Raw genomic sequence first — 21,926 nt, forward strand, 5'->3', positions numbered from 1 at the left:
GAGATGAAGGGTTTTCCACAATGGCCCTTTATTCAGCAATTAGTGATGTCTGTCATACAATACAGGAAGTCCACAGCACTACATTCACTTTTCATGCATGAGCGGCGGAACAATGTTAGGATGGATGGCAGTTCTAAGGCACAACCAAGCATAACACAGTTAACTATTGAAGGATTTCTCACAATCCAATTTCTGATTTTTTTTAAAAGCCTAACTGGCTGATTTTCTTTATAAAAACTATAACTTACCAATGTAGAACAATTTTGCCAACTTTGCAATTTAATTTCCAACTTTAAAAGATAGTGATGCGCAGATATATTGGCCCCACATCAGTATTGGCCGTTATTAAGCTTTTTGACTGCAGTCAGTGGGTATGCAAAAAGGAGAGCTTGAACCACTTTCAGTAACCAATATTTGGGTCATGTTGCATTGACTTTGCCATAAAACTGTCAGGATTAGCCTACAGCTGCAGATTCTGAACGAATATTCAATCGGTGGTAGCCTAATTCTATAGCAGGCTACTTACTTTTCACAAGACCATTTTGTTTTGCCAATCAAACACTGAAAAGCCATTGCGTAAGTGATAGTTCAACAGACTAAAAGGGCTTCTGAAACACTTGTTTTTCATACAAAGAAAAAGTTATGATAACGGTTAGTTAATACATTTGTATGAAATAATTTGTGTTCATTCAAAGCAGCTTGATATAAGGCTGCCCTCCTAATTGTTCCTTCATTTTTCACATTGTATATCTTATCGCTGATTAAACTTAGAAAAAAAAGGCAAATACAATCAATATCGACTATACTGTATCGACAGTATCACTATCGACCAAATCGTTATTTGTAATATCGTTATCAGCCCATAATTTCAAAATCAGTGAATCCCTAATAAGAAACATTGAGCATGAATAAATAAGTCTGACTCACTTCAAAATCCAACAGAAAAGGAATTAGCATTTATCATCTATTATGCACCTAATTATAAGCTCAAAACCTTCTTTCTTTTTCATCTCAAACTATACTAAACTAACTATATCTAAGTATATCAGCATATCAGATAATTGCTGTATTTGTACTTCCGGAATTGTAAACATATGATGTCATAAAGAGGAAGGAAACAAGTTACCTTTAAAGGACAAGACCGTTTTTTTGACATTGGGCCCTTGATTTCACATTATAACATGATGTTCTACTCACCCCTGCTTGTTGTTGGTAATTTGGAGCTGTTCCGAAGATATTCGCGAGGCGTCTGGCTGCTCTCTTGAGATATTCGGCCATGAAACGGTTTCCTATGGGCAAGCTTATACAGGTACAAACTATGCTGTTTATAATTTATTAATTACTCTACACTAGCACTGATAACGTGGAGGTGCGTCGCTTACTTAAAAAAATCCGGGTTACTGTAATTTTGAATTTTAGCCGAATGAATAAATAGGCAGCAGGTCTGTGGGCTGTCTGTGGTAGTAGCACGACGATGACGTCAGTAACACCCACTTTACGACAAAAATTCAAAATTACAGTAACCCGGATTTTTTTAAGTAAGCGACGCACCTCCACGTTATCAGTGCTAGTGTACAGTAATTAATAAATTATAAACAGCATAGTTTGTGCCTGTATAACGTTGCCCATAGGAAACCGTTTCATGGCCGAATATCTCAAGAGAGCAGCCAGACGCCTCTCGAATATCTTCGGAACAGCTCCAAATTACCAACAACAAGCAGGGGTGAGTAGAACATCATGTTATAATGTGAAATCAAGGGCCCAATGTCAAAAAAACGGTCTTGTCCTTTAAGCTGTTGTCAGTAAATGTACCATCACTTGAATATTAACGAAAAGTCTTTTGTCAAAGAAAGAAAGAAAGAAAGAAAGAAAGACCACTAGACCAAAAACATGCAAGTGTCTGTGGCTGCTTTCCATTGTTTACTTCAATACTGCAGGGTCCTCCATTGAATACTCAAGTATTGAACTACCATTGCCAAGGACATGGCAGTATGTATTGATGTTAGCCTAAGCATGACTCCTGCTGATGTGAAGACATTTCTTCAAGGATGCAACAACATTAATAAATGATGCACTAACATACTTACACTTAAAATACCATCAGTGCTTGATTTAATGGATAAAAAAGCAGAAACTCTTTCTGGGTAACATATCCCAAACAGTATGGAACATTCATGTTTGCTAGATATCCTTTTGTTCTTAGATTAATATTCATTATGTAAAGAACAGATTTTTACGTTTGATTTTGTTCTGAATGTACCAGACAATAGAAAGTACAATGGAAAGAAATAATGTGTCTGATGTGTATATGCTACCAGCATAAGTTTTGCCCCCCCCCCCACCACACACACACACACACATCTGCAGGCAAACTCCAGTTCGACTCCCCTTGAGGGTCACACTACAGGGGGTTTGTCCCAATTAGCCCAATCCGAGTGTTGCAGAGGACAAACGGGGGGAGCAGGTTAGAGTAACTGCCAACACACTTAGTCTGTATGCTAACTGCTAACTCGCCTACTTCACAAACACAGCAGGATTTTTTAGCAAAAAGCATTTCCATCTATGTACACTTTACAGCAGAGACTACAGCATTACCATAACTTCTGAGAAATCATTATTGCCAACAACTTCAAAGAGACATGCATTTAACCAAAGGATGTGATAATACTGTGATAAGAAGCCATGGGTGATGGGATTGTTATCCTCCACATCAACTTTTATTGCTGTGAATTGTCCTCCAACATAACTAAATTTGCGACTAAAGTTAACACTTTACCTGGGTCACTATACAAAGTGACCCAGCCATAGTTTACACAGTTTTCATTTTCAACTTAATCATTTTAATTTGTTTCCCTGGTTCTGATTGCTAAAAATGGGCCATGAATCTCACTTCAAAGAAATTCTTTGTGCAAGGAGCAGTTTGGAAATACTCTACGGAACCATTAAGCCAGTACAATGGCTCTTTACTGTGTCAGTCCAAAAGACAATGCTTCATATTTCACTTTTTATCAGTAAGTAGGGCAACTTTGTTTTCTATTGAATCATTTTACAAAGAATTTAGTTATTCACAATGAAAAAGCATGGACTGAAGAAAAAATGATACAATTGAAATCAATGTAGTTTTTTTTAATACGTTTTATGTACCACTCCTTTTTGTCACCAGTCCCTCAACCTAAAGCCCCATATAGCTTTTTGTACACACTTTAAGATCCATCTTCTGTCTGTGGAGTTGGCAATACTCTGGCAGAATATCTAACAGGACAAACAATTCAGAAATCTGACTTTTATATCAATCAGAAACTTCTGTTCGTAGTAGTAAATAAATGCTCTCTGAATCCATTAGGCTTCTGACAAGCAGCATATACATTAAAACCTGCAGGAAAAACACTGAGGAGCCCCTCCTGTCATTTGTTTCATGTAGCAGCACTCATATCAAGTCTGTTTATAGTCTTAATTTGTTTGAGGACCATTACGTACAATTTTAGACTTTGATAACAGTCCAGAACTTCAGGCATGTGCAGGGGGGTGGGGGGGTGGGGTGGGGCTGGAGCACCTGCCCCTTTGGCCCTTTCTGCCCAGAGTGCCCTTTACTTAAAAGGTTTTTTTTGTAAGTGTATGTGTGAAAGTCTGTCTGTGTGGCCCAAAATAATAAATAAAACAAAATGATAATTATTTAGATCTCCCCTCGGTCGGTCACATGATCCACATAGACCTGCCCTGACTGCCCGGACTGCCCTGACCACGTGCCCTGACTGCCCTGACCACGTGCCCTGCACCTAAGCGCTGCTAAGCTGCTGGAGACGGAGAGAGCACAACTGTCGGCCCAATGAGGAGGTTCTGCTGCGGTTGTGCACGCCACGCTGTATTCTTGCAAGATGACTGATGAAGTTAGTGAAGTGAGCAGCATCCTGTGTGTGTGCGTCTGACTCTGCACACACTCTCAGAAGTTATAGCCGCTAATTAACCACACAGCGTGCTGAGGGGGGGAAGTATGCCTGTATGCATTTGGTTTTACTGAGGTTAGAAACCAACAATACAGCTGGGAAATTCAAATAAAGAGGGGTCCGAATTGTTCCATTTTTGTTCTCCAATTTTATTCAAACTGAAAAGCAAGGACTCCAGGAAGAGTAGCCACAGTTCAACAGTATCTAATGGTGATCTGAATTCTGCTTAAGACATTATCCTCCTATGTCCTAAATGAATGCAAAGCTTGAATTGTGGCTTTGTGGATATAGGCTGTACCTCCACCCCTCCTTTATTCTTGCCCCCCCCCCACTCATGTTCCCCTTTCAGTTTACGAATGAGCAGCTTGTTCTGTTTAGTTCCAACAGTCAGCCGTGGCTGCAGCCTCTCTCAGCACGGAATCTCCCACAAACAATCAGCAGTATGGCAGGTCACAGTGAGATATTTTTAATGTTAGTTCTCTTTGCATCTCGCCATGATCGCATAACACTTCTTTAATCAGCTACTATCTCTCCTTTGCTCTTTTCAGTGTCTCCACTCTCAGATCAATTCAGCCCACCTCATCAGCAGCATCCTCCACACCAACCCCCTCAGCAGAAGCTGTTCAATGTACCCGTCAGGTACATATCGACTATAGACTACGTTTGCCCCCTAACAAAGATATAAGGTGTGGACAATGATATGGTATGTTGTAATTCCATGTTACATTCTTTATGAATATGGTTTGCTACAATTCAACCAGTTATGTCGTACGGTATGTTCAGTGCCGTAACCAGCATTGAGGACACACAGGTCATGACCTCGGTATTTTCCCCGGTGTTTTTTTTATTTTTTTTTTATTCAGAGAAATGTCAAATTAATATATGATGAAAATCGTTCTGACTTTGATTGGTGGAAAGATCAGCATGCATTCTCATTTGTTTTTCTGAAAATAAAGTCCACATAATCCCTTTATTATCACATTATATTTTAAAACTGAGCGGAAATACGCCACCCGACATTGGAAACATGTTTATCATATCACGCAGCTTCGACGCGAAAGTCAGCTAGGAAATGGAAGCAAGATGAAGAAATCTACTAAACAAACTAAACTCAGCTTTGGAAAGCCAACTGGCCAGGGGAAAAGAAAGAGAGAAGGAGGTGAGTTCATTTCGCCAATCGCCAGTGAGAATGAGTGACAGTTCATAATGTTCAAATGCGTTCAAAGCGCGGCTAGGAATAGGAGGATGCTAGATCATTGTCCTCAGGATTTCAAGCAACAGTCACAAAGCCCCTTGGTTAGGATTTCGTTTTCCAGTCGGCACAAACACACTGCACACAAATCTCTCTCTCAATTCGATTTTCCATAAAAAAAAGCTAACTTTTTTTTAATTAGGGCTTGACAGTTTTGTGCCAACTGTAGCTAGTGGTCATTCAGCCTCACTAGCTACAGTTTTGTTCAGTGCTATATGGCTTCCTACATGTAAAGCAAACTTATAGAAACTTATATTTTTCTTTTACTTAAAACAATTGATGATGCACACGGGGCAAAATAACAGAATGAAATACCCCGTGTACTCTCTCATATGACACAATCTTGAGGTTAGTTGTGCTGCTCATGGTGCATTATGAAGCCAAGTTTTACCAGCATTTAGCTAGTTGTCAGGCCCAGCATGATACCTCTGTCTTCTCTGTGTTGAGTGAATGGATTGAATTGAGACTATACATCTAAAATACAGCCAACATCTTCTGGTCTGTTTGGCACATTCTACGATGTTAATTTAGTGGGTGGATTCAACCAGTTACTTAGGTAAAATGATTGCATTTTTCCTAATGAACCATTTGGATTTTATTGCAAATGGTGTCTAAAATTTTGCACATCGGTTAGACCAATAACCCAACTCATTCATTTGACCTTTTAGTGGGTCATGCACATGCATGGTGATGATGGTGACAATAGTAATAGTAGTAATAATAATAATGTAATATTAATAACAATAATACTACTAATAATAACAATAATATTAATGGTGCTGCTGATGATGATATTTTAAAACAGATGACACAGGAGAGGATGAGAATCAGGGAGTTGAAGAGAGAGAGTCAGTAGAGGAAGAAAGGAGAAGAACTGAGTCAGGAGAGGAAGAAAGGGGAAGAACTGAGTCAGGAGAAGAACTGAGTCAGGAGAAGAAGAAAGGAGAAGAACTGAGTCAGGAGAAGAAGAAAGGAGAAGAACTGAGTCAGGAGAGGAAGAAAGGAGAAGAACTGAGTCAGGAGAGGAAGAAGGGAGAAGAACTGAGTCAGGAGAGGAAGAAAGGGGAAGAACTGAGTCAGGAGAGGAAGAAGGGAGAAGAACTGAGTCAGGAGAGGAAGAAAGGGGAAGAACTGAGTCAGGAGAAGAAGAAAGGAGAAGAACTGAGTCAGGAGAGGAAGAAGGGAGAAGAACTGAGTCAGGAGAGGAAGAAAGGGGAAGAACTGAGTCAGGAGAGGAAGAAAGGAGAAGAACTGAGTCAGGAGAGGAAGAAAGGAGAAGAACTGAGTCAGGAGAGGAAGAAAGGAGAAGAACTGAGTCAGGAGAGGAAGAAAGGAGAAGAACTGAGTCAGGAGAGGAAGAAAGGAGAAGAACTGAGTCAGGAGAGGAAGAAAGGAGAAGAACTGAGTCAGGAGAGGAAGAAGGGAGAAGAACTGAGTCAGGAGAGGAAGAAAGGGGAAGAACTGAGTCAGGAGAGGAAGAAAGGAGAAGAACTGAGTCAGGAGAGGAAGAAAGGAGAAGAACTGAGTCAGGAGAGGAAGAAAGGAGAAGAACTGAGTCAGGAGAGGAAGAAATAACAGAATCAGGAGATAAAGATAGGGAAATGACAGGTGAAGATGAAGAACGTCCAAGTACAAGTTTTTCCATGATCGGCAAGCTATAAATACAAAAAATCCTACACAGATGAGGAGAAAAGGAACATTCTACAGGGTAGATGGACTCATTGACTCACTGACTCACTCACTCACTGACTCAAATACTCTACTTTTGTGATCACAAATTGTTATAATAAACTTGTTCACCTACATATTCACCTCCTTGATGGGCTTGTGATTTACCTGTTTATTCACCTTTCCAAACTGTATTCTAAAAAGTCACCATCTTAGGATGTTTTTTTTGTCAAATAAGATTTATCGCAATATTTGACCTCGGTATTTGAAAAATCCTGGTTACGGCCCTGGGTATGTTTCTGTACGGTGTTTCAAATTCTTGCTCCACGTGCCCCCTTTGACTTTGAGCACCTGCCCCTCCAAAGGTCTCTGCACGGCCCTGCAGAATTAAGAGCCAGCCTGAAGAGGTTTTGTTACATGAGCTTGAAAGACAGATGCCTTTAAAAAAAAAAAAAAAGCCTGCGCATGTTCCAAGCTTAAGTCTGACAAAATGTGAATGTCAATAAAGCAAAATCTATTTTTTTTTTTGTGTGTCTGTCCCCTAACACAAAGAGGGTCACCTTTTATCATGGGAAGTAACATGACCAAGACAGGAATCTGCCCAAACAAGGAAACCGCTTGCACTGTTCACAACATGCATCCAACAGCTTCAGAAAGCGATCTGCCTCCATGTGTATCCGTGTGTTCATTCACACGCGTGTTTGTGTGTTGTGTGAGCGTGTGTACTGGTCATGTCTTCATTATACCGTTTGTGAGAATTGCCATAATTTATTGATGGCAATACTCTTCAAAATGCAGAATCCCAGCAGTAGGTTGCATAAAATCGCAATAAGCATGCACACACAAACACACACACAGTTGTGTTAAAGAAAACGTGTGTTTTCAGTGTCACTGTCCACATCTGACTCGCATTTATTTTCAAATTGATTTAATTACGATATAGACAAATATATATAATATAATATATACAAAATTATTTACAAGCCTTGCAACTAATATACAGACTGGTATAGGGTTAAAGAATTTAATGGTTCCCAGGTGACTTAACCATTCCTCAAAGATCACCATGAAGTCATGAAGTTACATTTATTCTTTTTAATGTCTTAATAACTATTGGGCAGATTGTGATGAGATTTTGTAATGACGCCCAAGTTACCCAATGGCTTATAAAAAAGGTGTTGCTACATCTTTTAATCTATTAACAGTAAGCCAAATTCCTTGTTAGTTTTTTTTACAAAATCCAGCTTACACTTTTATTACTCGTGTATTTTTTGTGATTAGCAAAATGAAAACTAAGATTTTGAACATCACAAAATTTTAAAAATGTATACAATTTATTTTGAGAAAAAATTATTTTTTATTTCAGTTTAAGTATCAACATATTAGCGCCACCTCTTAGGCCAATGAGTATCATTGCCACCAGCTTGCGATGCATCCATTTGACCCCCTTGTCTGCCTTAGTCCCTTATCAACAGAACGGCAAGGTGCAACAAACGTTCGACAGTCCACTGCCTTCTTTCATCTTCGTAATATTGTTAAAATCAGGAACATCTTGTCTCAGAGTGATGCAGAAAAACTGCTCCATGCATTTGTTCCTTCAGGATTGGACCTCTGTAATTCTTTATTATTGGGCTGTCCCACATATTCTCTGAAAAGCCTTCAGCTGATCCAAAATGCTGCAGCCAGAGTTCTGATGAGAACTAACAGGAGAGATCATATTTCTCCAGTTTTAGCTTCTCTTCATTGGCTCCCTGTTAAATTCAGAATAGAATTTAAGATTCTTCTCCTTACATATAAAGCTCTTAATGACCGAGCTCCATCATATCTTAAAGATCTCATTGTAAGATATTTTCCTAACAGAGCACTTCGTTCCCAAACTGCAGGTTTACTTGAGGTTCCCAGAGTTTCTAAAAGTAGAATGGGAGGCAGAGCCTTCAGTTATCAGGTCCCTCTCTGTGGAACCAGCTGCCAGTTTGGGAGGCAGAGCCTTCAGTTATCAGGCCCCTCTCTGTGGAACCAGCTGCAAGTTTGGGAGGCAGAGCCTTCAGTTATCAGGCCCCTCTCTTGTGGAATAAGCTGCCAGTTTGGCTTAAGGAAGCAGACACCCTTTCCACTTTTAATACCAGGCTTAAAACTTTCCTTTTTGATAAAGCTTATAGTTAGGGATGGCTCAGGTGATCCTGAAACATCCCATAGTTAAGCTGCTATAGGCCCAGACTGCTGGGGGGCCTCATCTGTCACACCTTTCCTCACTTTATTCTTTTTTTCCCCCATTTAATTTCTCAAATGACATTATGTATATGTGACATTATTGTGGTCATTAACTCGTGTTTCCCTGTTCCAACAGGTATCCTTTGAATGGTGTTACAGTGTTTGTTGTCCCCTCTTTTCTGTCTTCTCAAACCCCAGCTGGTGGAGGCGGATGGCCACCCTTCCTGAGTCTGGTTCTGCCAGAGGTTTCTTCCTGTTAAAAGGGAGTCGTTTCTCTCCACAGTCGCCTCAGGCACGCTCAGGACGGGAGATTGGACCGAAAAACAAAAAGTTTTCAGTGCAATCTGTTGGTTTCCTTAGCTAGGAAATTGTTTTTGAATTGGCCCTATATGAATGAATTGGATTTGGAAATTAATTTATTGGATTTCATTGGATTATGATTACAATGAATTGAACTCCAATTGGCTCGAATTAGACTATATTATTTAAGTGCGTTGAGATGACATTTTTTGTAATTTGGCGCTCTATGAATAAATAAAACTGAACTGACTACCACCCCTCCAGCTGTCAGTCTACCAATCTTGTTGAGCAGTGAGAGTGGGAATCAAACCGCCAACCTTCCGGTTATTGGACGTCCCACTCTCACCACTGAGACAAGTGGTGAGAATGTAAGGGATTCCAGTCGATGGTCCCACTATGAAGAGCTATACTGAGGTTCAAAGTTCAAGTTCCACTAAAGAAAAACAATGCAACGGCTTTACCATGATATTTACTGACCACATGCTGTTCAAAACACACTATTGGATGTGGGGCTCAGTGGCCTTATATTCAGTTTGAATCCAATTTTAAATTCACGTACATAACCAAATGCACATTTTCATTAATATTTAAACTTTGACTTCCTAGAGTTCACATTCTGCAAAAACATTTTCTAAACGTTCAATTGCTTTAATTCCTTTAGATGTGCTGCTGTCCCTTTGCCTGATGGGAGATTAGCTATTAAACCTACAGTAAAACAATAATGTGCACTATAGTTGAAAACTATTTGTGGTATAAAAAAAGCTTTAGCCTCACTCTAAAGCAACAGTTGGCTGAACTGAAATACGTATGTGCGATCCTGCTAAAGGCTCTAATTGCTGATCATTATAGCACATACAGGGGGGCTTTGAGTTAATTTGCTGTTATGTTTATGCTTCTTTCTCTGCATGTACATACTGATTTTCACATTATTTACCTGAGTGTGAGGGCGTCCAGTGTACACCATGTGCATGCTTGTGCAGCAATGTGAGAGGACAAAGTTATTGCTGGTATAAATCAAGTCCTCTAATTGGTTAGAAGCCTCAGCAGGAGGTCACTCTTCAAGCTGCTGCTAATTGGCCACCAACCGTGAAGTGCGACACAACGTTCGTCCGAACTTGGAGTCACTCAAAACCAGACCTTACAACAGGCGTATATGTGTTACAAATGAGTATTTTCCCTCTTAATCTTTTTATGGATTTGTGTGTTGCATATACTTGTTTTAGTTGTGTGAAACGGAGCAGAGTCGTACACACAGCAAAAGTCTGCATGTGCTTGTGTACTGTTTACAGCACATTCTGGAGATGGGATCACACCAGCCGAGTAATTAAGTATTGATGAGTTATCATGGGCTGTAATGTCAACATGCAGATAGATGTGGAGGCTGGTGTGATCCCATCACTAGATGGCTTTTACCCAGATTAGAACTCAGTACTCGTGACTTGGATCACACCAACTGCTCTTTTGCCATACAGTTCTTTTGTAATGTGGCGAGGTCAAGTGGAGATATGAGTTGGTGAACATGCAAACAAAATGATGGAGAAGGTCATGCTCAATCTGTGGCCCCTTTCCCATGTGCCCTGCTTTCAATAATCTGGTAGCAACGGAACATGTCAGCAGCGTAGGTTAGACCTCTCTGTTTTAAAAGGAACAACTGTGAACTGCTGCAATCACAATAGTATACAAACATGCACATCAGTGGCTTAATTCAATGTATTATCAGTTGACAGATCCCACTTTTGAATAAATAAATAACAGCACAGTCCAAACTTGGCTTGTCGAAGGTTTTAACTGCACTCATTAACTGCAACAGCTTTTTTTTTTCAGTATCTGAGACCCATCAATTAGAAAAAAAGTGTTTGAGCACATCTAAAACTTGCTTTCTGTCTGATCATATCACAGTATTTTCATCTGCTCGCATCCGCCTACATTTTGGTTCACGCATTGATGAGTGATTGATGGCTTGATATGAATTTTTATGGCATAAATATACGGTAGTACAGTCTGTCTTTTGACAAGCAGCAACGACTGAAGAAATTGTCCTCATGTGAAGGAAACAACGCATTTTTCTTGATAACAATAATGATCCCTAAATTTTCGGGAAGCTTTCAGTAATGCTGTTCAAAAGATTATCTGACTAAAACGATCTGTAACTGCTTGTTATCTGTTTAGCTTCAATATGAATTCCCCTTACATTTGCATTGAAAACACAAAGTTAACCTTCAAAAGAGAAATGCTGAGGCTCTCTGGCTCCTTTGGAAAATCAGGGCAGTTTTTTTCAGTCTGTATTGACTTGATTTATTATCTATAATTTTGTTTCATTTTATCAAAAGTTAGCTATCATTACGGGAAAAATGTCAGCCACAATCACAGTAACAGACAACTGAACCTTCAGGAGAAAGTATATTTATCCATCCATCCATCATCTTCCGCTGGTCCGGGGGTCGGGTCGCGGGGGCAGCAGCTTGAGCAAAGAGACCCAGACATCCCTGTCCCCGGCCACTTCCTCCAGCTCTTCCGGGGGGACCTCGAGGCGTTCCCAGGCCAGCCGAGAAACATAGTCTCTCCAACGTGTCCTGGGTCTTCCCCGGGGCCTCCTCCCAGTGGGACGGGCCCGGAACACCTCACCAGGGAGGCGTCCAGGAGGCATTCTCACTAGATGCCCGAGCCACCTCATCTGACTCCTCTGGATGCGGAGGAGCAGCGGTTCTACTCCGAGCCCCTCCCGGATGACCGAGCTTCTCACCCTATCTCTAAGGGAGAGCCCAGACACCCTGCGGAGGAAACTCATTTCGGCCGCTTGTATTCGCGATCTCGTTCTTTCGGTCACTACCCACAGCTCGTGACCATAGGTGAGGATAGGAACATAGATTGACCGGTAAATCGAGAGCTTCACCTTCTGGCTCAGCTCCTTCTTCACCACGACGGGCCGGTGCAGAGCCCGCATCACTGCAGACGCCGCACCGATCCGTCTGTCAAGTATATTTAATCAGTTTCAAAGTTAAAAATACCCACTGATCCAATTACTTATTTACTGGAGTCTAATCAGTTAACAAAAGGCCATTCTCACCTTTCCATGGAGGGTCTAATAAAACTTAATCAATAATTTTCTTTGCCTTCATTAAGTATTGATGAACATTTAAACTGTGATGCATCCCAATGTGCTTTTTTCCCGTCTGTTTAATTAACCTAAGTGTGGGAGTATGTTTGTGTGTATCCGTGTGTTTTGGTCAGGTATTAAGACAGGAGTATTACTCCTGTTTTGGGGACCTAATCGTATTTAATTGCCACCTGTTTACATTATCCTGTATATGTACAGATTTGAGGTGGAATCCCAATGATGTGAACCTTGTTGTTCTTACTGTTTAAGTGTTGGATAAGGAAAAGGTCATGTTTAGGGGTTGACCTTAGGGTTTGGGGGAGGCAAATAGGAGGCTGTTTAAAGCCAGGACTTTACACATACACGATTATATGTGTGCGCGGAAGAGAGATTCTGTGCGGTGCTCTGATTAATGTCTCAAGTCAATTCGTGGCATAATGATTTAATCAATGTGTTCTCCTAATGGAGACCATATTGATTACTTTGATTACAATTTATGACACTACTGTGCATATGCGTGTGCGTCAGTGGTCATACATGTATGTTGTCAGTGTGTTTATGAGGAGCTTTGTGTGTGCTGGGAGTGTTTAAAAAAGCTGATTGCACATTGATGAACGTTAATGCAAGCCCACCATTGGAGTCCCTTACCTAGGCTATACAAAATGCTTTACAATGTTTTTCATTCACACTTACACCATAATATACTGCTTGTACACATGCCCCCCCCCACTCGGATCCCCCGAGTCCCCCCGTAGTTCGAACACTGAATATAACCAATGTTGCAAACATGCTGCGCAACACTCACCAATAAGCCATCCATCTTCAACAGCTCCTTCTTGTAAACGAAGGCCCACGGAGCTGTTCTGCAAAATAAAGGAATCGTGCGTCCCCCCTGGCCATCGGGCAACGACATTGAGAAGCAGCATATCACTGTCGCATATAAGCTGTACATTAATGGAGTGCTTCCCCTTCCTATTCACGAAGTTGTATTCATGCTGGGATGGTGCTTTTAGTGCGACGTGAGTGCAGTCTATTGCTCCTATGACATTGGGGAACTGCGCGATACCATAAAACCCTCGCTTAATGTCTGCCTGGCATGGACCCCCATAAGGGAATCGAATGTAAGTCGGGGCCAAAGAAATAATCGCATCCAACACTGTGGGCAGAATTCGGCTCATGGACGGCTGAGAAATGCCGCATCGATCTCCTACCTCGCGCTGAAACGTACCTGTAGCCAAAAAGCCCAGAGTGGACAGCACCTGTATATGCACAGGTATGGCTTGCGTGCGCTTAGTTTCTCGCTCGAGAAATGGCCCCAATTCACGGCAGAGGTCGAGCAATATATGTTTTGGAAATCTGAACCTGCTTAGAAGCCACTCACTACTTTCTGCCAATAAATCTGCACGCTCCCATAAATCCCACACTTTGCTCAGGAATGATCGCACGCACGCTTTACGCACAGATCTGTTCCTAAGAACGCTTGATAAATGAGGGCCCTGGACTTTGACTGGGTGATTGCGACACATTGATTCTCTTCTCACTAAGACATCCTGTTGTAGATTTGCTACTACATCCTTGTCCTGTTGCAAAATCTAGTTTGGTTCAAGCTTCAGCTATCGGTCACACATATCACTCCAGAACTTTTTGCTTTAGAAAAGGTTCATCATCTGCTGGGTGACTGCAAGATGTCCATTCCTGTGGGTGCAAAACATTTTATAAGCAACAACTGCCTGCTACCTTACGATTTAAGATTATTTAATTTCCATTTTTATACGTGTATATAAAATTACATTCTCTCAACATAAAAATAAATAAATATAACACAAAGGAAAAGTGTGAAAAAAAGGGTAAACGGTCATACAAAATATTACATTAGCATTATTAAAAAATATATACTGTATAAAAAAGTGTGCAGCATTCTGACTTGTGTGGGGGGTTCCTGTATCTTTTCCCTGGTGGTAGTTGGGAGAACAGGCTGCGAGAAGTTTTTATCATCCTACTGAGCTCCTTGCAGTTCCCAAATCACGAGGTGAGGCCATATGTCAGGACTGATTCCACAGTGCCTCTGCAGAAGGTGGTGAGCTGCTGGGCGTGCCATCGTGGGTGAGAAAGCTAAACAGCAGAGGGCTCAGAATGCAGGGCATCCTGAGCTCACTGAGATGGTCTTCAAAGTGAGATTGTCCACTTGGACTCTCGGCTGCCTCTGACCCAGCTGCAGGTACCAGAATCCACGCCCATCAGTCTATGCTTTTCCAAAAAAAAGTCAATGAAGAGCAGCCTTGGTATTTTTTCCCTCTCGGTGTGACAGAATGAGGTGTAGTACAGTGGAGATGACGCCATCAGTCGAGTGGTTGCTTATGTATGCAAACTGTAGGGGATCTAAGTCTGCAGGGAGTTGCTTTTTGGTGTCAGGACCGTGGAGCAGTAGTAATTGAGGCAGACAGGGTTTGACTTTTTTGGTACCATAAGTATACTTCCCATATTTTTTTAAAGGGTGTACTTAGTTTTTGATACAGTGCCTTTGCATTTATTAATTTAGGTTATGTTCAATAAAAGTGGCATTGTGTGTCTTGTATTATTGCATATCTTGGGTTATATTCATCTAATTTAAGACCTAGTAAGGACCAGGTGATTTTTCATTATGTCCTGTTATGTTAAAGCTTAAAGGGGAAGTTGGGTTTTTTTTAAACCTGGACCTTATTTCTGGCATAAAATACGTTCATCTACTCACCGATAACAGTTTGGTGAAAGTCGGTGTCCTTCGGAAGATATTTAGATCACTGGAGATCCGTGTATATCCATATAACAGGAGAGAACAGCGCAGAGACACTACAGCCTCTAAATAAGGCATTATCCGTCTTTATTTCACCAATACTTTAAGACAATGAATGAATGAACGCGTACTATTGCACTGTTAGCTCAGAGCTGCCGTGTTGTTGTTATTGGGTCGGCTAACTAGCAGCAGCAAACTCTGTGTGAAGTTAGCCGACCGTCACAGAGCCCGGAGTGAATGAGCTGTGCTGCAGCGGCGCGTGTCGATAACGTCATTCCACCAGATGTGTGTGTAGAAAGCCCCCATAAGCCCCCCGATAGCCGACTTTCACCAAACTGTTATCGGTGAGTAGATGAACGTATTTTATGCCAGAAATAAGGTCCAGGTTTAAAAAACGAACTTCCCCTTTAAAACAGAGAGAGTGCAACCTATTTTTCACATGGCTGTGCATGCATGCACAGTTATCAACAATAAGAATGCTTACAAAGTCTGGCAGCAACTGCAAGGGAACTGATAGAGTGAACCTCACTGTGATTCCAAGCACAATGTAAAGCTAACCAATGACAGAGCACGCACTGAGAGCATCAGAACATGTCAAGGTCGATTGTTTGGTTGTGTCTTGCTTTGGATATTTTCTTTTGGTTTTTGGAATTGATGTAATACTTTGTTATCGTCACCTATCGAAATGTGCTTGGATTCATGCGTGCGCACAGATTGGAGGGCATTTGGGTTTGAGCGGTCGCCATGTTTCAGTAGGAAATCCACGCAAGTCTGTGTACATGACGCCGCTGGAGAACAGGGAACCAGAGGCAATAAAATGCTTATTAAAACAATCAAGCATGGAAGCCCTATCAGTTACTGTAGTGGCATCATTAGCAATACAGGATGGGAGTTCATTTTGATTATCTGTGGCTGAAAAAGATTTGATCACTGTCCACTCTCCTTTTTTATCCATCCATCCATCCATCATCTTCCGCTTCTCCGGGGGTCGGGTCGCGGGGGCAGCAGCTTGAGCAGAGAAACCCAGACGTCCCTGTCCCCGGCCACTTCCTCCAGCTCTTCTGGGGGGACCCCGAGGAGTTCCCAGGCCAGCCGAGAAACATAGTCTCTCCAACGTGTCCTGGGTCTTCCCCGGGGCCTCCTCCCAGTGGGACGGGCCCGGAACACCTCACCAGGGAGGCGTCCAGGAGGCATCCTAACCAGATGCCCCAGAAGGCATCCTAACCAGATGCCCGAGCCACCTCATCTGACTCCTCTTGATGCGGAGGAGCAGCGGTTCTACTCCGAGCCCCTCCCGGATGACCGAGCTTCTCACCCTATCTCTAAGGGAGAGCCCAGACACCCTGCGGAGGAAACTCATTTCGGCCGCTTGTATCTCGTTCTTTCGGTCACTACCCACAGCTCGTGACCATAGGTGAGGGTAGGAACATAGATTGACCGGTAAATCGACGGGCCGGTGCAGAGCCCGCATCACTGCAGACGCCGCACCGATCCGTCTGTCAATCTCCTGCTCCATTCGTCCCTCACGCGTGAACAAGACCCCGAGATACTTGAACTCCTCCACTTGGGGAAGAATCTCATTCCCAACCCGGAGAGGGCATTCCACCCTTTTCCGGCCGAGGACCATGGTCTCAGATTTGGAGGTGCTGATTCTCCTTTTTTAGGGTCGTTTAAATTTTTGGTGAAAGCAGATTGATAAAAATCAGACTTGGCTTTTTTGATTAGAAAGGTAAAACGATTTCTGAGTTTCCTGGAAAAAAGAAATACCTTTCTGTCTTGGACCCGGTCTTCCTAGCTTTAGCCCAAGAAAGGTTTCTACTGTGCAGTACATCGGCTAAATCAGGCGTGAACCATGGATTATCCCTCGCTTTAACCTTATATCTTTTCTGACTGCAGCAATCAAACAGTGGTCACTTTTATCATTTGCAAAAACACCTGACACAGAGTACTTTTGAGGAGCATTAGTCAAGAACAAGTCGATTAAAGATGATTTATCAGGAAATTTAAGATTGGGGTGTGTGAAGTTCTCAATGAGCTGTGTAACATTTAATGACACACAGACGTCTTTAAAGGTATCAGATTTAGAATTTAGCCAATCACAATTTAAATCACCGGTTAAGATTATTTCATTATAATTCAGGTCAACTAACAACTGATTTAAAGAGGTTAGGGCCTCAGCGATAGCCGTTTGACACCTCAAAGTTTATGACCAGGAACTCAAACTGTTCACTGAGTGATTTGGACAGCAAGACATTTACATTAAATTTGGATTTGCAATAAATTGCAACCCCACCCCCTTTCCTGGGACGATCGGTTCTAAATACATTGTAGCCTTTATCAGAATAAGATTTACTGAGCCATTTTTCAGACAGAACAATGACATCTGCGTTTGTTGATTTTGCCCAAATGCGCTGCGTATCAATCGTTTATTTGCAAACTCTGAACATTCAGGTGGATAAAACCTAGCCGCGTGCAATCCATAAATTCAGTAGGTGTGTTACAAATGGCAGTAACAGGGCCTGGATTTGGCTGTATATCAGAAATCAAGAGTAAAAGGAACGGCAAAAATCTGTTCCTAATAATTTCAAAGTTGCCAGGTGTGTCTTTTTTTAAATGTAACCTATAAAACTATTATGGCCAGGAACTCATAGCAATAGATATGACAAGAGACTTATACAATATACAACCCATAACAGAATCTAAAGTTCCACCCCGACCAGGGTGAGGAAAGAAATACGACTGACATGAGCATTTTAACTTCTCAGCATTCATTCTCAGGTGTTTCCTTTAACATATCCTCTGATGGAGGTAGCAAGAGTGTTTTGGTGTTTCAGTCATTTTAAACCCTAAGACGCATGTTCAATGGTAATATATGACAAGTGCACTAGGCATCTGTTATCAGTACAAAAATAAAAAAGAGAAAAGAAAAAGAAAGGGGAAGTTGGGTTTTGGAAATGGAAATAAGTTACTAATGAGTGAAAAAAGTAAGATATTGATCAACTGAAGACACTGTCCATGGAGTTTTTAAGATTCATCTGACAAAGCATTATATTATTTTTTATCTGGGTTTCCGAGTTCTGATTAAAGTTTAACTTCTTTCTTCTATGCCAGTGCATAATTGGGGTAATTATACCCTTTTTCAATTCTATGATTTGACATATCCAGATGAATTTGAAAAAAATCCTCATTAATCACTCATCAGTTTATTTCAGGAGTAGACTCATTTTGAAGTTTGGAACCAGGTCAGTGACTCAGAGCTACTATGGCGAAGACAAGGAGAACATCAAAGTAACGTGACTGTAATTCCAGCCTGTCTGTGAGAAAGATAAATTAGAAAAACAGAAATCCCAAAGTCCAAAGTCACGCTGCAAATGTCAAGTGGACTTTCAATATGCTGCTCCATTTCAAATTTATTTCCATGTCATTAACTTAAATGCCAGACTCTAACATGTATCTGTAGTGTCTTAATGTGCATCCCATGAGCTCAAAGACCGCCAGGGTGTCTGTTCCCATCACTCACCCTGATCATTAAGTACTTCTTTTCTACGAAAGTATATGGATCTTAACTTTTACAGAAGGATGAAAAGATATACTTATAGTTGATAAATGCCTTCGATAACCGGGAATTACTTGAGGAGCCGTTTCAGTCCCTTTGACCACATTTTGTGCATACCACTAAGATACAGTGCCACATAATATTTCTATCTATCTATATATAAACTGTATCTATTCTGGTACAGCATTCTGAAGTAGACACACTATTTATCCATTTGTGCTTGACATGCTCTGCTTTAGATAAAAGTGGTTCATGTGGTGCATCTTTCCAGATCTTAGCTAGCCAAAATATATTTGCATATTGATGATTAATAACAAATGTAAATCTGGGAAATCAACATTAATCCACACATTCCAGCTTTTCCCTTCCCTGTCGTGCTTATGGAAGAAGATGTCGGAGGGGCGTTGCTAGACATAAAGTTCTACTGGGGCACAGGCCCCTATTACTCACATCATATTTTTATATTGTAAAGACTGGCTACGTTTTTTTAAATTTGCAATGCAATATGTTCCATGATTTCCCTTGCTAAACCAAACGTAAAATAGAAAATTACGGTCCACAGGCAACCAGCTGTGGCCCGCACAGTCACTCCACAAGGGTCATGGGGAGGACATTAACAGTCTGACCAACAAAATTACCGACAACATCAACTTCTGTGTGGAGAACACTGTACCCACCAAGACTGTATGGTCTTTTCAAACAAACCCTGGATCAACACCTGAGATTAAGGCCCTCCTCAATGCTACCCCGGCTGTACTTTCGACCAACCACACATTCTCCCACACCTCTCGTACATCTGGGCGAGGCGGTGGAACAGGCCAGCTTATTTCCAGCAAATGGAAATACAACCAACTGTTACCCATAAATAAATACAACACCTTGGAATACCATGCCATCTTGGTAACTGCACTGGTCAGAATCTACGTGGTTGTTGGAGATGTCGCCCACAAGTAGTGCTGGGCGGTATGACCAAAAATACATATCACGGTATTTTTTCATGGTATCACGGTATCACGGTATATCGCGGTATTTTTTTTTTCATGCATAATTAGGTGTTCACAGCATTTTCTACAGATTGAGAACAGAATTACTGCAGTAGATTAATTTAGGATGGTCTATTTTACCGTCATAGAATCATTTTGTGGGGCGTTATTCTGTTTACAAAGTGCTACTCATGATTCTAATGAAGTGAGGAATCGGAATGCAAACACAATTGCAGTCAAAATACAAAACGTTTACTGTGCAAATTTCAAACATCTTTGAAAATCAATACAAAAAAGTAGTGCAACTTGCAATTATATTTTTGCATCAATATGAGCCGAGGTATTCACATTCAAATAAAATAGTAAAACAAAGTTAACTGAACAACAGCATGCAAAGGTAACAAATACAAAAAGGTGTGCAACTTGCATTGGTTCCCAGCCAGGTACATTACACATGTATTCAAGTAGATCTAAACAGAAAACATGCATTGCTTTGACATCTATACACACACCTTCAAACAAATAAAATAGAAAAACAAAATTATGCAACTTGCATTAGTTATTACTTCCTTCAGTACTGCTTCGAAACCTGTTTTGAACATATAAGAAATATAAAGTGCAACTTGGCTCACAGGATTATCCTGTATAATACAAACAACAATCACACAATTCAAAATTTACAAATTTTGAGCCAGGAAAACCAGACGGTCCACAGCATCTGGTTTGAGTGCGGCCCTGTGGCAAGTAACAATGTTGCCACCAGTGCTGAACACTCTCTCAGACGGCGCACTGGTGGCAGGGATGCATAAATACCGCTGAGCTAGCTTGGCAATGCGAGGGAAATTTGTCTGATGGCATCTCCACCAGTCTAACGGGTCTGCATCACTTTCAACCTCTGTGGTCTGTAAGTAGACAGTCATCTCCATTTTAATGCGTTCCTCTTCTGACACAGTGCTGCTGCTGGTGGTGCTCTGCCTTTTGAAAAAGCTGGCCAAAGTCTTTTTTCTTTTTTCCTCAGGAAGAGGAACAGGCTCCTCTGCCTCTGCTGCTGCTGCTGGACCAGCAGCCCCTGCAGTGTCCTGTTGAGCCTTTATTAGAGACTATATCTCTTTGACTGCCCTCATTTTAACCTGCTCCACCTTTTCTTCATCCATGTACTTGGTTTTAAACTGTGGATCCAGAAGAGATGCAATGTCAAGCAGGTCATCAGTGACCTGATCGGCGTACTTCTCATTTAAGTAATCTAGAATGTTTCTCTTCACATCCTTTGTCAACTGCGTATCACTCTCTTCCTCAGCAAGAATGGAGGTATTGAAGAGACTGAGCACAGGCTTGAGGTAGGAGACACTGACATATTGCTCTCCTGACAAGGCATCTGTGAAGTCCTGGAGTGGGCTCAACACCTTGTTGACCGCCTCCAGGACATCTACATCTTGCCAGTTAAGGACCAAATGCCTTGATTTTTTGTCAGCTTTTAGAACCTGACTAATGGCCCTCTCTTGCTCAAGAACTCGTTGTATCATCATTTGACGTGATCCCCACCTGGTAGGCGTCTCAGTTGTGAGCACATGGTTTGGAAGACCCAGCTCGTTCTGAACAATGGTCATGTCCCTCCTTTTCTTCCAAGAGTATGAGAAGGCTGATACAATTTTTTTGCAGACACCTACTGCACGATGTATTCGGTCATCTTTCATACCTCTCTCTGTAAAAATGACAAATAATTATATTAGTTCACTTATCAAGATGTTAATTAAAACATTGATTTTACTTTAACCCCATACCAAATTATTACATTATTAAACCCACATAAAGCCAGTTGAAATTAATCAAGTTAATAATAACAATGATAATGATGATGAGAGATAACAGAAAACGTTTTAATATAATGTTAAAGCTATCAATTATAGTTCGCTATTAATATCATAATTATTGCTTACCTATGGCTAGGTGAAGCCTATGGCCAAAGCACTGGAGTCTTGTCCAATTGTTTAGTTCAATAGCCTTCTTTATGTTGGCTCCATTGTCTGTGGTGATGGCCACTAGCTTCTGCTCTGAAAGCCCCCAGGAATCAAGTGCCTCTTGCAGGCCTGCTGCAAGTTGCTCTCCCGTATGGTCATCAGGAAAGTAGCTCGTTTGCAAACA

General features: G+C 41.3%; 1 long non-coding RNA gene across 1 annotated transcript in view; it reads right to left on the reverse strand.

The window, feature by feature from the left end:
• LOC142379101 (uncharacterized) overlaps nt 1–21,926 on the reverse strand; it is a 312,744-nt gene that overhangs the window by 100,979 nt on the left and 189,839 nt on the right. The gene's annotated exons all lie outside the window — the stretch shown is intronic.

Source organism: Odontesthes bonariensis, chromosome 4, assembly GCF_027942865.1.
Source record: "Odontesthes bonariensis isolate fOdoBon6 chromosome 4, fOdoBon6.hap1, whole genome shotgun sequence".
Classification (NCBI taxonomy): domain Eukaryota; kingdom Metazoa; phylum Chordata; class Actinopteri; order Atheriniformes; family Atherinopsidae; genus Odontesthes; species Odontesthes bonariensis.